This window comes from Chelonia mydas, chromosome 3, assembly GCF_015237465.2.
Source record: "Chelonia mydas isolate rCheMyd1 chromosome 3, rCheMyd1.pri.v2, whole genome shotgun sequence".
Taxonomy (NCBI): Eukaryota; Metazoa; Chordata; order Testudines; family Cheloniidae; genus Chelonia; species Chelonia mydas.
In genome coordinates this window covers 93,068,413-93,083,079 of record NC_057851.1, presented here as the reverse complement: position 1 = coordinate 93,083,079, position 14,667 = coordinate 93,068,413, and the positions used below count along the sequence as shown (strand labels likewise).

The window sequence follows — 14,667 nt, the reverse complement described above, 5'->3', positions numbered from 1 at the left end:
CATACGGGCAGCTGCAGACCTTCCTGCCCTGCGGGGGGGTGGGGGGGGGGAGGAGCCCCACGGGGTGGAGACACAGGCTGGGGGCTGCTCTCGATCCCCCCCACACTGGGCAGGTGGAGAGGCTGTGGCGCCAAAAAGTGGGAGGGCCTTGACCCCTTGCCTCCCCCTTCTGGTGTCCCTGACCTGGGCTGCATCTGCCTGACTGCTGAGTTTTACCAGCAAATCCAACTTTACACACATGACACATATGAACACAGGCCTAGCTTGAAACTATGTTATCCACTTTATAAATGTTACCTCTCTGAGCCAGGGATTGTAAGTTGGCTAGTTGGGGAGGATTACCGAGCTCTGCCCAGGAACTACAATCAGTGTGGAGAGGTAATGATTCTTGGGGTACTCAGGACTGAGAGTCACTTTGTTACCCCCGCCTCTCCCAAAAGGTAGTTTTCCCCACGGTGGCTGGGTGTTAGGTCCCTAACACCACCAGCCTGTCAGCCACTCAAGCACTTCTCTGGGGAACGCCAGCCCCATCTTCACCTTGCAGGTTAACAATAGATGCACTTGAGTCTCTTTGAAATGTTCCCCTGTGATATCCAGCCCCTGACACTGTCTGCTCACAGACATCCCAGATCTAATGTTCCCTGTACCCAAGTTACTAGTTTTACCTTAAACTCTCATTCCTGTATATCACACAGCACTTGTAGTAAAACAAAAGAAGATTTATTTAAGAAAAAGAGTGATGGAAACAAATGGTTACAATACAAAACAAATGCAAACCTGGGCCTACACTTAATATATCAGGCTCACACACACACAAAAAGTTCGGACTGTTGCAGAGCTGTCTGGCTTCACAGGAACCAGGATCTAATTTTTCATGAAAATGCCTGTGTTCTTCAAAAGGTCTGCTCTGTGAGTGGATACAGAGTGCCTCTCCTCCTCAGTGTGGTACAGAAACAGTCTTTTGTCAATATTCATAGGGTGATTTCCTGTCTGTTGTAATGTTCCTTTTTCACCTCCAGATGGTTTTGATTGTTTGCAGCTGATTGGTAAGCTTAAGTATGCACTTAGATCTTTTATTGTTTTATTGTACATTTTCTCTGTAATGTTTTTGTCCTAAAAATAAATGTATTGTGCTCTGTGTACATCTGTCTGGTCTCTGGTAAACGACTGTCTTTGCTTATGAGAGAAATAAAGAGTGAAACTGCAGGTGCAAAGCTAAGTCACACCTGGTAAGATAATCACAGTAAACTGTAGGGGACTGCAGCCTAAAACCCTTGTCTGGAGGAAAATGGGCATAGGTTCCTGTCCCAAGGGACGTGACAGCTAGAGGCCTGAGACCTTAGGGTCATCCCTTGAGCAGACCACAGACGGGGTCAGAGGTGTATTTACTCCAAAACAGAAAACACATAGTTGGACATGTGCCAGCAAGTTCTTCTAGAACAAAACAGTAGTCTAAAAGGCCTTTTACTAGGCAGTTCTCTGTCCAGTGCCACTACGTTGCCTATTCTTTCAAGTGCTAGGCAATAACTCATTGTCAGAACCCTGGGGAGGTAGGGGAAATGGTTCTGACGCTGAAATTAACACACCAGTAGCTCTCCGGGGTAGCTCTCACTTTTCCCTACTCAGAAAAGTACTGCCAGGTTCAGACTCTCAATCGTTAGCAAATTCATCATCCAGGGCTTGGTTGGCAGCTTGAGTTTTGCCAGTCAGGATGGGTATCACTTGAGGAACTCACAATACCCTTCGCCCACGGTAGCTCCTTGCTCAGAAATGACTGGGTAAACATCCGGATCATCATAATATCCTAGCTGGACAGGGCCGGGCTGAGACTGGCAGTCAGAACATCAGCTGGGATGAGTTGATGACCCAGTGAAGTAGTAATTCCTGGAACAGTTGCTCCTACTTCTGTTAGACGGCCAAATGACCTTGCTGAAACTATTCTGGGGCTCTTATCAGGGTCTAATGCTGTGCCAAATACTTTGTGAGACCTTCCATTTTCTCTCGCTTGTGTAGAGGGTGTCTGCAATTCCACCTCTAGTGCAAGACGGTGAGAGACAGGTGGTCTGCATAGCCAGAGCAAGGCAGATCAAGGGAGATTCATCTAGACACAGACAGTTCAGAGTTTGTGTAAACACAAGAAATGCCCTCTGGGATTTCAGTTTTATCTCAGAAGTTCTGATTTAATCAAAACAACACACATTTTTATTTTTTCTATGAACCAAAAGTCCCTGCCTGTGTTTCTTCCATGCAGCTCAACACTCAGTAAAACCCAAAACAACACTACCAACAAACAACAGGTATTCTATTCAGATTCTTATGTCTCCCCAAAGCTCCCTGCTAGTCTCCTCTCCCCCTTTTGGAGTAACCCAGACTACCTTTAAAAGATGAGGTACACAAGAGGGAAAATAGCTTGTGCCCTTTTTTGCTTCTTTGTGAGACATAAAGCCGGTCTCTATTTTTTCATAAAGGCAAATGGAGAACCAATAAAATGGTAACTCTGGGAGAAAGAGTGAAAACTAAATAACCAACAGAGAAAGGGAGTTTTAGCCATACTGTTTAAAAATGAAGAAAAAAAAAGTTTTTAATTCAGGAGTGGGCAAACTGCATCCCACGGGCTGCATTCAGCCGTTTTAAGCCGGCCCTCGAGCTTCCGCTGGGGAGTGGGGTCTGGGGCTTTCCACACTCCAGCCACGGAGCAGGGTCGAGGGCCACTACACATGGCTCACTGAGGCAGCCGCATGGCCCCACTCCGGAGCTCCAGGCAGGGAACAGGATCGGGGGCTGCTCCATGCAGCTCCCGGAAGCCACAGCAAGGCCTCCCTCCGGCTCCTACATGCTCCAATGGCCCCCTCCGGTGCTCCAACGGAGAAGTGACATGCCACTGCTTCCGGGACCTCCCCACGCCCCAACCCTCTGCCCCAGCCCTGATTCCCCTCTCACCCTCCAAACCCCTGGATCCCAGCCCGGAGCGCCCTCCTGCACCCGAAACCCCTAATCCCCAGCCCCACCCCAGAGCTTGCACCCCCACCCGGAGCCTGGATCCCTTCCCGCACTCCAGCCCTGATCCCCACCCCACCCTCCGAACCCCTCGGTCCTAGTCCAGAGCAGCCTCCTATATCCCAAACTCCTCATTCCCAGCCCCACCCCAGAGCCCTAACCCCCAGCCGGAGCCCTCACACCCCTCCCCCGTACTCCACTCCCCCACCCGGAGCCCCCTCCCGCACCCTGAACTCCTCATTTCTGGCCCCACCCCAGAGCCCTCACCCTGTCCCGCACCCCAACCCCAATTCTGTGAGCATAAAATTTCTATTCCCAGATGTGGCCCTCGGGCCAAAAAGTTTGCCAACCCGTTTTAATTAATACCTGTTTAACGTACATGACTAATGTTTTGAGCCTTCTTTAAGATTCAGCACCTTCGTCCCTTCATTTAATGTGTTACAAACTCACAATAAACATCCCTGAGACTTCCACAAGCTCCTCCAACAAAACCAGACAAACATTCTTGACATTTATTTCAAAGGTAAAAAGAAATATGGGGTGATGGAAGGGGGAAGAGCCATCAGGTATTCTTTATATATCACAAAGGAGCAAAAAAGAGCCCACATTTATTTTAAATCCTTTATAAGTCACCCTAATGTGTTGAGCCCAACTGGGCTCAGCTGAACTTAATTAGCTTCTTGCTGGGCATGCCTACTTGAGGTGTAACTGAACCTTTGCTGGGAGACAATCAATAAAACTTAGGCCACTATCTGGCTTGAAAGGGCCTCTTCATCAGGGCACTGCCTGGGTGGGGAGTGGCAGGGCTATAGGATCCTGGTTAGGGATCAGCAAAACACCTGTACATCCCGTCAAACTCTACTTTATTAACAATCCCATGGAATCTGAAATAACCACAAATGGTTAAAAAAAGCCACTGTTTTACCTTTCAATTTACCATCATGTTGGGACATTCCTTACCCAAGAGATGATTTCTTACTACATGAAACAAATGCCACTTACTATTTTATTTACCTGATGTTTTTCCATAGTGCCCATCACCACAGTACCCATGTATTGCTGAATCCTCAACTCTCCTTAGCTATTCCTGGCATGTGTCCCGTCCAAGTAATGGCCCAGCCTAACCCCATTTAGCTTGAGATCACAGAACCAGCTGGTATGGCAGCAAGCCACACCAGTTCCCCTTGAAACTTAAGTGACAGCACTAGTCTCATAAATATTAATGATTTTAGTCTTTTCCATTATTATGCTGGTTTAGAATATAAGAAAATAAACAGAAAACGAGACAGACGGTGTGTGGGACAGAAAGTACAGAAGTGAGAGTAACTGCAGAAATGGAAAATGCCATTGCTAGGAAACATTAAATTTAGTTTGAAAATGAGTCAGGTGCTAGTTGACATTTTCTGGAGATAAGCAAATGCCTGTGCAATTAATCCACATCAGGCTGGTATTCCAATAATAATTCACTCTTATTATTGTGAGACAGCCTAAACGGTCTCCTCTCTTCTCCATTTAGGCCTTGACTACACTAAACAATCAAGTCGGTTTATATTTGGTCAACATACAGCCACCGCAGTAATTACTGCAGTTTTTCATGTCCACACTACCCTCCTTCTGCCAGTGGTGCACGTCTTTGCCAGGAGTGCTTGCTCCAACTTAAGTGAAGCAGTGTGAGCTCTGCTGTCAGGTGCTGACAGCCCGGGCTGTAGGCTCTGCATGGATCCCCACTGCTGGGTGCTGACAGACCAGACTGTCAGCACCCAGCAGCAGGGCTCACAGCTGTGAGCTCCATGCAGAACTGATAGGCGATGTAAGTAATGCAATGTCTACCCAGACACTGCATCGCCCTAACTACATTGACCTGAGCTCTATGCCACTCATGGAGGTGGAGTTATTAGGTCAGTGTAGTGGGGGACTTACACCAGCGGGAGCAACACTGCAGTGTAGACACTTACAGCTGCTTTACATTGACCTAGCTCTGTAGCATAGACCTGGCCTTAGTCCTCATCTTCTAAAGTGAAGGAGCTGGTTCTTTGCCTGTATCTCAGGAAGGACCATGGGGATCCCTGGGCAATAGAGATGGGAAAGGGTTCTGAATGAAACGATTTCCTTCTCTTCTCTCCTCCCAGAGAACTGATGCTACTCCATCAGAATCATAAAACTGATTGTGTACAGGGGAAGATCCATAAACAAGCCATAATTTGGGGAATCTACAGAAAGAGGGATTGCATCCTAAAAATCAATTAATTTGAAAAAAGACTTGGGTATCCTTGTGGATAACCAGCTGAACATGTCCTCCCTGTGTGAGGCTGTGGCCAAAAGGATAATGTGTTCCTTGGATGCATCAGCAAAGAAATATCAAGTAGGAATAGAGTAGGGATTTGAATGTAAACAGCACTAGAAAGACCATTACCAGAATACTGTGTCCTGTTCCATGTCTACACTTCTAAAAGGATGTTGAAAAATTGGGAAGGTTTCCAAGAAGAGCAACAACAATGATTTGAGAACTGGAAAACCTTCCTTACAGTAAGAGATTTAAAGAGCTCAATCTATTTAGCTTACTGAAGAGAAGTTAAGACTTAAGCATGGTCTGAATATACTTACATGGGGAGAAAATACCTGATGATAGAGAGCTCTTTAATCTAGCAGACAAAGGCATAACAAGATCCCAGAGTGGGGAAGATGAAGCTAGATAAATTCAAACAGGAAATAAGGCACACATTTTTAATAGTAAAGGTAAATAACCATGGGAATTGCTTACCTAGGATGTGATAGATTCTCCATCTCTAGACATTTTTAAATCAAGATAAGAAGTCCTTCTAAAAGATATGCTGTAGTTCAACTACAAATTTTTAGGCTTGATGCAGAAAATGGTAGGCAAAATGTTATGGCCTGTGCTGTGCAGGAGGTCAGACTGGATGACCACCATGGTCCCTTCTCATCTTAAAAAAAAAAAAATCTAGGAAACCCCCAAAGGGGAGCCTCCAAGGTGTGAGAGTATCCCCTTCTGGTACTTAAGAAGAACAGAAGTCACAGACCCATGATCAGTTTAAGACCCCTGAACAAGTATTGAGCAAATTCATTTGATAGGTGACACCATCCAGCCTGGCTCAATTTCAGCAGCTTACCCCTATGACATTCCAATCAGCAGCCAGCACAGGAAAAGAGGATATTTGGTGTGGTTTTCCTCGTGGACGCAGAAGCATTTATGATGAATAGGAAAAACATACATGCTGGAACCCTCACTGAAAACAGCTTCCTTCAGATTCCAGGTGGACTTTACCATGGCCCTGATAAATCTCCCAGGGAACAAACTAGGGAAAATAAGGAAGAAGATAAAGAGACTCCTCAGACTTCAAACAGTTCCTCAAAAACTAGGCTCAAGTTCAGGGGTTACTATCTCTACCATTCAGTCAAACCTCGCATGTCTGGATCCGTAATTGGGCCCTCTAAAAACTGAAAGCTAACCTGCCTCACAGTGGTTGTTCATATGACAACATCTTTAGTGGAAAGTGAATAAGGAAGTCCAATGGTGTCTAAACCACATGAACACATGGAACAGCAATGTAATCTGCCTGTCTTCCCCCATGGGACAGTAGAATCAGATGCCAGTCTGTCAGGTTAGGGAGCAAAATGTGAAAAATATCAAAAAGGGGACAACGGTCCCTTAAACAGTCAAACTGGTACATAAACTCACTGAAGTTTAATGACTGGAGTGTTTGCCATCATGATTTTTGCAAACAACTGAGACAGATTGTGGATCCTTCTAGAAAAGGGCAATGCAACCAATGTATGGTGCATAAATTGCCCCAGGATGGTCTAAAATCCTAGAAAATGTCCAACATTGCTGAAGGCTTTGGATCTATATTGTCTGCTGTGCCAAGTCTTGGTTCAGGTCCAGTATATTTCAGAAGTGACTAACCTAAAAGCAGACTGTTATTCTTACCTTCAACATGATGCCTGGGGGAAACTCCCCAGTTATTAATACAAGTTCTTGGGCCCAAGCAATAGTCCAATTTGCCTCACGTCAGCTCTACTAACCCAGTGAAACTAGTATTATTATTCCAGAACTGGAAGAATAACAACTCTCTTCCCGTTGATGACCAGTAAGCAAACCTTGGCTATGCTGCTTTGTCTCGCATAGGATCCTCCTCTCTAAGTTAAAGGGAGTGGTAAAATGTTCTATTATCAGTTGTGTTCCAACCTTCCTTCAATGCCTACTAGAGTATAAAGGGAAATTGGGCTTTCCTGTCCACTATTTAGCTCACAATTATCCTTTTGTAAAAACCTCTTCTGCCAGTATCAGCAATTAATTGGATCAGACAGATCATGTGGCAGGCAATATAGATACTTCCACGTATGAGACACCCTTTGGGCGCCACTTTGGTCATCCATCTAAAGGAGATGTATCAAGTCTGACAATTAGGTCACAGAAGAGGTCCTGCTTTAACATTGTCTCATCTACTCTGTTCTCCAAATGAATGCAGCTCTATATCAGCACTGAATATAGAAGCTCAATGCCTTGCCTTAATATTGTGATGCTTGCAGGCACCACGCTGCAGGAAAATCAGGACTTATAGAAAGATATGGAGGTGAAATATTGAGTACTGTCACTCCCTGAGTAATTCCGCTTGTATTCTCCAAATCTTAAATACAGAGGATAACAAACAGAAGCATTCTTATTGATTCACTTCAAGTTCAAGAGATGATTTATCACTTCAACATTAGAGATGACAAATCAGAATCATAGCTACATCAAATGAAGAAATGCTGCAACTCATAGAAACAGGGACATCACAAGGGAAGACCCCATTGAGGCGAGAGAGGGACAGAGAGGCATGTATATACAGTATGTTTTCTGGAAATGTTCCTTGTGTGATGCTGTGCTACATAATAAAGAAAAGGAAGGCACTGCACATAGAGCCTCCATGTTCTTTAATAAAGAACAGAATTTCCCGCAAGATTCTTCTGCAAAATTCACAATACTGGATCATAAATGAACTAAATAGACAATGGACTCAATCCTGCGAAGTTTTATGCCTGGGAATAACTTTGCTCATGGGATTGCTCCTGTTGCAGTCAGTGGGACTACTTACAAGAGCAAAGGTACTCACAGGTATACAACTTGCAAGATTGAGTCCATTATCTATTTAGTTCATTTATGGAAATCTTCCAGGAACAAGAGTTAGAGAGAGAAGGAGGACTGGAAAATGGAAGCATTTTTACTTTGGCTTGCTTTCAATTTTCAAGATCTGCAGGGCTGCTTATACCATTTTTCAGATGCTGTATACATATTTCTTGGTGTTTCTTTTTGCAATCTGCAGTAACTTTTTTTTCTAATGTTATATTTTGTACATATAATACCAGAATTCATTCTTTAAAATATGTAAAAAATTTGTGTAAGAGATAGACTGGAAAGACTTCTTCAATATGCATGCAAAATATTATCCAAATACAGGCACTCAATGTAGTTCACAGCAGCTCCACACAAATCATAATCAATTAGTGCATAAACATCACCCATTTAAAAGTCCATAATTATGTATTGATATAAGCATGTACAATGACCTCATGGAAGTGCAGTATTTACAGACCATTAAGTAAATAACACACGTGATAAAATTACATAACTGAGTATTTACTCTAAAGACTAATGTCAAGAAGATAGCTGTTAAAAATCCATAGCCTTGATACTGCAGGCAGATCGACACAGGTGAATCCCTGTATCCACTCAAAGAATCCTACTGAAATCAGTAAGGATGTGAACAGGTGTAGGATCCAGTTGCTCAAATGAAATTGCAAGATCTGGGCCCAATGTATCCACTCTCATACACTAAATATTGCTTATTAGCTATTGTCTTCTCTCTGTTTAGAAAAGAAAATTAAACCATAAAATGTGTTCTGATATCATGAGTCTGAAAATCAGATGTCAGGACTATTAATCCAGGATAACAATCCATCCACACTTAAAACTGTTTAAAAAAAAAATACAACGGCACAAGTCAGAGTCCAGATTTGTAATGTTAACTCTGAGCGGCCTCTCTTCTCTTGGTCAAATCTTTAATATGTTTGTGACCAATGTCGTTTGATAGTTAAAATACAACTATTTGTTTTAAATAGAACCATCACAACCAACCCCATTTTCCAATAATTCACATGCTGGGAATCTTACAATTGCCCCAAATCCAGACTGATGCAAGACAATGAAAATCAGCATTTGTTCTTTATTTTGAAATTGTATTTGAAACCAAGTTCCTAGCCCACCAATTTTCCTGAATAACAAAGGATATCAGGTATGAAGTTATGTCAGACACATTGGAATATGATCGTTGCCTATTGCTGGATGCTTCCGTGCATCACTGCAGTGACTACCCACCCCACATCACCCAATACCTACGACAGATTTCATGCTCCCAAAATATCATTTAAGGCCCTTCCCTCAAATTACCACCATCACCTTCTCTTCCTCCTCCTCAGATTAAAAAAAATGAAATCTACTTCTTGGAAGTACATGTAAAAATTCTGTAATCCTAACTGGAAATATATTTCAGAACGTGTTAAAGGTGGGAGAGGAAATAATTACACTATTTGCAAAAGGATTTTAATTGCAGAGAAATAAACAAAAAGACTTGGATAGTAAAATCTTTGAACAGGACTACAGAGATTGAAAGCAGCTACCTCGCTGTGGGTACTACCAAAACATAACCAATCCGGTAAAGATTCAAGCGAACTGAACCCCCCCTTCCCCAAACACAGGCTAGCTGTACATGCACAACACACAATCTGCACCTTTCAGTCCCGCAGCTTCCTCAAGTCCGATGTTCCCCCTCTGGTTTTGCTGTCACAGCCAAGCCAAGGAAACCAGCATTTCTGAAGCCAGACAAACTAATGCACTTCCCCATCTGCCCGCCTCCTCCTCGCCCGCCTCCTCCTCCCCCCTCGCCGGCTGTGTTGTTGTGCCTCTGAAAAGGCAGGTTAATTGTTATGAGGTCTGCAAAATGTCAGCCCCCGATGGAGCCTCCTTCCCCTCCCCAGGCGGCTGCTGGATCACCCCCACCCCAGCCTGAGAGGGGCATCTCCCGCGCAGGGCTTGCTGCCCGCCCGCTGAGACCCACCCAGCTGCACCGGTTCCTTCAGCCGCGGGCCGGGCACTTGCGGTTGCGGCTGGGTCGGATCCTCTCAGGGATGCTCGGCGGCGTCCCCATGCTCCCCGGGCGGCTTCAGCAGGCTGGGGTGGGGGTCGCTGCAGAGGCGCGGACGCGGCAGCCCGGGAACATCCACGACCGCCGAGGGGAGGTCCCCGGAGAGACCCGGCCGCTGCAGCTCAGCTCAGCCCGCTGCAGAGAGCGCGCAGCTCCCGGCCTCCGCCAGCAGCATGGTCGCCAGGCAGAGCCCGCCCCGCCTGCGCCGCACCCACCCAGCGGCCCTCGCCACCAGCGCGCCCCGCTCCCCCGGCTCTGCCTGCGCCGCTAGCTCGGCCCGCAGCTCCGCCCTGCCTGGCCGCAGGCGCCTTCCCCCTGCTCGGCCCCGTCCTCCATCGCCGCTCTGCGCGTCGGCTCCCTCTCCCCCGAGGGAGGGGGACAGCATTAGCCCCTTCAAAATGTCACCGCAGCTTTCGGCCCCGTGATTTGTCCCATTGAGCACACCAAGGAGCCGGCCCTCAGGTTGCTCATTTTCTAGCCAAATTGACTTGTCTAAGGGGTTTTTTTTTTTGGGGGGGGGGGGGGCGAGGAGGGGGAAGAGAGATACATTTGTCAGTGTCAAGGCCTCAGTCTCACAAGTTGCAACATAAAGGGTTGACCCCCCCCTCCCCCGGCACCCCCATAGAGTCCATGGCAGGGTCAGCACCTTAATCTGAACAAGTTAGTGTTCCCTCAATTACTTTGGGACCCCCCCCCCCCAAAAAAAAAGTACATACACTTTTTTTACTAGCTCCCCAATCCTGCAATTTGATCCATGTAGTTGGCCCCTTGCACCTATGACGAGCCCTATTATAGAATCAGGGCCCAAATTTTAAATGTATTGAAAATTGATAACCTTAATTTCAGTGGGAAAATGAAAAACCTAAGATATTCATATTCCCTGCCTCCCTACACTCCCAGGCTCCACCTTTCTTCTTCTTTAGGATAAAAAAGTGTTCTGTTTTAAAATCAGGAAAATAAATATATTTTCCTACATTATTTGACTTTGGGCAACAGCAGGTCTCGAGCATACAAGATTTGTCATTTTTTTTAGCTATTCCTCCATTAGACTGTATAATGTTCACCTCTCTCTCTATTCCTCCCTTTAGTCTGTTTCACATTCACAGCTCCAGCTCTGGAAGTCCTGAGACTTCAGAAGCAGGCCTGAAGGCTTTAGCAATCCCACAAAATCATGAACTGCAGACTAAAAGCCTGAGGCTAAGCAGTTATGTATATAAACACCATGGGCCACAGGTATCATAGGCTACGGGAGGCTGTGCCTCCCCAAAGAGCCAGCTGTGGCCCCGCACATGCTCCACTCCCAGGTCCCCCCTCCAGCTTCCGCTAGGTGCAGCTCCAGTCTCCCTGTGGGGTGGCCGCAGCTCGAGCCGCACTACCCACCCTCTTGGTGCTCTGGGCCTAAGGAGGCTGAGGCCACGCCACCCATCCTCCCGACACTCTGGGGCTGGGGGGGCCTGCAGCCATGCCACCTGCCCTCCCGGTGCTCAGGGTGGCTGCACCACCTACCTCCCGATGCTCTAGGGTCAGGGAGGCTGCAGCTGTGCCACCCGCTCCAGGACTGTGGGAGAGGCTATGGGCACTCTGGGGCTGAGGGCTCTAGCCTGGGGCCGAAGCTGGCAGCTGCAGTGGGAGGAGGGTTCTGGCAGAGGGTGTGGAAGGGTTGAGGCCTCAGGCAGATAGGGCGGGTTTTTCACACGCCACCCATGATAAACACACAATATTCCCCATGCTTGTAAAATGAGACTCTCATAATGAAATGCCAGATAAAGAATAAAGTGCCATAGCAAGGCAGCTCTTTTAAGATAAGAAATATTATCATGCCTTCCATATGGGCCTAGCCTATTGAAGCCCCATTCTTGGTTGGTCCCCAGGCATTACCCTAATAAACATAATTCACAATGAAAGGAAAACACTGTGAAGAACCAACTGGGACATTTTTTCTTTCCCTCTTCAATTTGTTTCCATTGAAGATGTACATCTCCCACTCAAAATGGTGCAAAGCCTATTTAATTCATCCCTAAATTTGGCTGAGCAGATAAAGTCAGTGACTAGCAATACTTTCTTTCAGGTCCAAGGAAACTTCACCCCTTCCTCTTGGCCAAGGACCTAGCCGATGATCCAGGCATTTGTCACTCTCAGGCTACATCACTGTAATTTACTGTATCTGAAGCTGACTTTAAAGAAAATGCAGAGGCTCACAGAATGTAGCTGCCCACCTTTTTGTGGTTTAAGCTTTTGTGAACATATACATCCATGCTCTATTACTAATATTTACATGAGAGGTGCTCAGAAACCACAGTGATGATAGGCAGCTGTATAAAACTTATGAGAAGCATCTTGAAGATTAGGGTCCCACTCTTGCAGGATGTTCCATGTGGATATACCCTGTACCCCCATAAAAATCCTTGTAAGAGCAAGGTCTAAGTCTCCACTTAACTATATACTGGGCTTCTACAGTTAGAGATAGTAGCTACTCAGATACTGTGGTGATGGGGGTTACATAAGAACCTAACTAAATGTTATATTTTGATATCAATTTTATTTTTGTCTTTTTTTCCCTACCACATAGGATTGACAATAAGTCTGGACTCTTCCCTTGTCATGATTATAGGGACCTTGGCATTCATTTGCCCATGACCTGGTCACGGGTGTAACTTTGATCAGCTCATCTTCCGATTCAGCTCATCTTCAGCTCATCAAATGGCTATTAATAGTGGTCAAGTTTTTACCAGTTAAAACCCCCAATGCCTGTGAATTGGTCCTTTTAGAGTTGTACAATTCAGTTCCATTAGTGTTTATACTAGTTTGAAAAAAAAATATAACTTTTTTTCAGCCACTGACAAAATTATTCTGTGGATTGTGGCCTTGCTGGGATATTTGGGGAGATTTGTACCAAGTCGGGACAAAACTTTAAATTTCCGCTTTTGATACACTAACATGCAAAATAAACAAACAGCATAACTGGGATGCTAGAGTCAACTTCTTGAATGGATTTAAATTTCTCCATGGGCACTGATGTTTTGGGGAATATTACTGGAAATGCATACTTTGCACAGAGCTAAAGCCACAGGTTATATTTGGTGTTAGTTGGAAGTTTTAACTATTAATAGTTAAGCCTGCGATTCTGTCACAGAGGTTGTGGAAGTCATGGATTCTGGGCAGCTGGCTCTGGGGACTGCCCGAGCAGCAGCCAATGCAGCTGGTCATGGGCAGCGCCCAAGCAGCGGTCCCAGGGGCTGCCACGGAGTCAGCTGCACCGGCCCCTGCTGGAGCAGTCCTGTGGCCAGCCGCTTGGGCAGTCCCTGGGGCCATCCGCACTGACCGCTGCTAGAGTGGCCCCGGAGCCAGCCACTCGGGCTGGCCCTGGAGCCAGCCACACTGGCTGCTGCAGGAACAGCCCCAGGCAGCTGGCCCCAGGGAGTGCCCAAGCAGCAGCCATCTCCGCCTCCAGGGAGAGCCCAAGCATTGGTCCTGGAGTCATCCCGGGGACCATCCCAGCAGTAGCAGTCCTGACACAGCCAGAGCAGCGGCCTCGGATGCCATCTGGAGAGCAGTCCCTGGAGAGCAGCGGCCGCTGGGGGGAGGTGGGGGAGTCAACTCCCAACCCTGGAGCAGGGGCCCACAAGCAGGACCCCACCCCAGAAGTGTTGATTTAGTCATGGGTATGTATAGTAAAAGTCATGGATGGGTCATTAGCCATGAATTTTTATTTCGTGAGCTGTCCATGACTTTTACCAAAAATATCCATGACTAAATCTTAGCCTTATTAATAGTATTATCTGAATTACTAATAGTCATTCATACCTAATCCAATGCCCACTGAAGTCAACAGGACTCTTTCTATTTATTTTAATGGACATAGGATCAAGCCTTTAGTAAAAGCTAGAATCATATACATTTCCACACTAAATCATTTAAAAGGGCTGGGATTTTGAGGTACAGAAAAGGGCTTCTCACGTCTAACAGTAAGGGAGAAAGAAAGATAGGGAAAAAACATTAAACATTTTACACAAGAATAATTTAGTTGAGACTTCCTTTCCCCCACCCCACAATTTTCTTTTGAAAAAAGGCTAACAATTTTCTAACCAGCTGAAAATAGTAGCCATATATTGTACATGAACATAATTTACAAACTCTCAGATAGCACCCTCTAGCTCAGTTGAAGTTTAACAGCATGTAATAAAAATATAAAGGAAATTAAACTACAGGAAGGTACTGTCAGCCAACTCACAGCTCATAAACACAACATTGGGGGCAGAGGGTTGAAGCTTGCTACAAAGCTCTGAACAATGTATTTTGATGTTTGTTTTTAAAATCACCTTTATGCTGAAAATAAGTATAACACACTTCAGCTGTAATGGTAATTTTCAGAGAGTTATAAGGGCCTGACAATGAAGTCTCTTCTCCAGTTATCTGATAATAGAGGCTTAGAATGAAAGGGCAACTGTAGAGATGTCACTCAGAGCTC

The 14,667-nt window shown here is 45.7% G+C and overlaps 1 protein-coding gene across 3 annotated transcripts in view; it reads right to left on the bottom strand.

Annotated features, from left to right (window-relative positions):
• The window catches only part of NCOA7 (nuclear receptor coactivator 7), a 154,176-nt gene extending 143,709 nt beyond the window's left edge, over positions 1 to 10,467 (bottom strand). For all 3 annotated transcript variants that reach the window (XM_037894730.2, XM_037894732.2, XM_043542868.1), the window contains exon 1: positions 10,113 to 10,467. The gene's annotated coding sequence lies outside the window, so the exon portion shown is untranslated. The remainder of the gene's footprint in view (positions 1 to 10,112) is intronic.
• Positions 10,468 to 14,667: the final 4,200 nt, after the last annotated feature.